Source organism: Schistocerca gregaria, unplaced genomic scaffold (assembly GCF_023897955.1).
Source record: "Schistocerca gregaria isolate iqSchGreg1 unplaced genomic scaffold, iqSchGreg1.2 ptg001702l, whole genome shotgun sequence".
NCBI lineage: Eukaryota > Metazoa > Arthropoda > Insecta > Orthoptera > Acrididae > Schistocerca > Schistocerca gregaria.
Genome location: NW_026062959.1, coordinates 22501 through 25000, shown reverse-complemented (window position 1 = coordinate 25000; position 2500 = coordinate 22501).

The following is a 2500-nucleotide window of genomic DNA, read 5'->3' as shown; positions in this document are numbered from 1 at the left end:
TCAGGTCCCGGCGGCGCGCAGCGCCGTCCTAGGTACTTGGTCGGTTTCGAGAGAGGCGCAATCGCCCGGAGTTAGGCGAGTAGACGGTTTTAGTGCGAACACCCTTGCTCCCAACTGAGCTTGCCGCTGCCGACAGAGGCCCGGGAGCGTGCTGTCGTGGCATTGCCGGCGGGAGACAACACGCGCCACCTATGGTGACCGGCAGCTCCAACGCCAGCGCCACACAAGGGCAAAGCCCCACTTGGGTGCAGAAGCGAACTCTCCCAGCACAGCGCACGCGCCAACACGTCCGCACAACTGCGATACAAACCACCTGCGAGAACCGCTGGGGCGACCGAGCAGCAGACGGCGTCGCGGCGCCGAGTGCCAGGCGGCGGCGCATCCTCAACGCACACAGTCCTCAATCAGACCAGCACACTGCAGATGTCCACCGCGCTTCGCACCGGGCTCGGCTGAACCAACTTTGGCCGCCAGGCGCCGCGTGCAGGGTGCGCCGCAGCGTAGCTGCGCCGCCTGCCGAGCCCGTCGGCTGGCGCTCCTGCCACTCGGCGCCCCCCACCAGCCGCCTGTTGCGCGTGCGCCCACGCAGCGCGCGGCCAACACGCCGGGCGGCCCCCCTTCACCGGCCGGGAACAGTCCCACCAAGCCACCGCCGCGTATCGCTTCATACCCACATGGGCCTAGTCACGTGTGTGGATGTGGCGGGTACCGCTGAAACAACCGGTTAATAGCTGTACCGATCGTCGCCATCACAGATTCACCTCCAGCGTGAACAACCGCTCAACAACGGATTTCCAGTTCATTTGCGTATCTTGGGCAGTAAACGTAGATGTCCACCTACATTTGCGAATTCAACAATTCTTGCATGCCAGGATGTCATGTGTCACGACACGCTACATCAGACCACATACACACTGCGACATGTGCAGAAGAGAACACGTGGAAGGTGGCCCGCGCACGTATGCGATGTCCCTTCCGCGATCCACTGTCAACCGGCATCTGCGGCATGTCCCAGATATGGAACGCGGTCCACCAGGGTAGCACTTTGTGTGAGGCAATACGACAAAGTCGGAATACACGCGTCACTACATCACACGGCTCACGCTGACCTGACCTGACTCACCGCACCACCACCCCCAGCGACCCAGGGTGACATACAATGCGTTCGTACGTTCCTCCCACACGCCTCTACGGCGTACCACAGTGCAACCTAGCTGTTATTGGGAGACGAGACAAGTAGCATCGAGCACAACATATGGAAATTGAGATTCGACACCGTTGGGCACAGCCAGCGTACGGTCACACGTATCACACTACTTCACTCTGTACGTAACTACCGATGATCGGTACAGCGTGTGGGTTACGCGTACGACATCAGCGGACAATGGACACAGACCATACCACGACGTACACTGAGGGCGTCGACATCTGAACGCAACTGAACAGCTGCGAGGCTCATTTAACACTCAAACGCCAGACCGACCAGCTTGAGAGGACGGAGACACAAAGAGAGGGGCAGAGGGGGGGGGGGGGCGATATAGTCCTATTGCAGTACAATTGACAGTGGATAGCGGGAATATGTGGAAAGTAAGCAACACTCGCAAGACATCTACATGAGGATAACAACGACACCAGAGATTCCGAGCAGTGAACTATGTTAGGCAAAGGGACAACGTGGGTTAGGTTAAGGGACAACGTGGGTTAGGTTAAGGGACAACGTGGGTTAGGTTAAGGGACAACGTGGGTTAGGTTAAGGGACAACGTGGGTTAGGTTAAGGGACAACGTGGGTTAGGTTAAGGGACAACGTGGGTTAGGTTAAGGGACAACGTGGGTTAGGTTAAGGGACAACGTGGGTTAGGTTAAGGGACAACGTGGGTTAGGTTAAGGGACAACGTGGGTTAGGTTAAGGGACAACGTGGGTTAGGTTAAGGGACAACGTGGGTTAGGTTAAGGGACAACGTGGGTTAGGTTAAGGGACAACGTGGGTTAGGTTAAGGGACAACGTGGGTTAGGTTAAGGGACAACGTGGGTTAGGTTAAGGGACAACGTGGGTTACGTTAAGGGACAACGTGGGTTACGTTAAGGGACAACGTGGGTTACGTTAAGGGACAACGTGGGTTACGTTAAGGGACAACGTGGGTTACGTTAAGGGACAACGTGGGTTAGGTTAAGGGACAACGTGGGTTAGGTTAAGGGACAACGTGGGTTAGGTTAAGGGACAACGTGGGTTAGGTTAAGGGACAACGTGGGTTAGGTTAAGGGACAACGTGGGTTAGGTTAAGGGACAACGTGGGTTAGGTTAAGGGACAACGTGGGTTAGGTTAAGGGACAACGTGGGTTAGGTTAAGGGACAACGTGGGTTAGGTTAAGGGACAACGTGGGTTAGGTTAAGGGACAACGTGGGTTAGGTTAAGGGACAACGTGGGTTAGGTTAAGGGACAACGTGGGTTAGGTTAAGGGACAACGTGGGTTAGGTTAAGGGACAACGTGGGTTAGGTT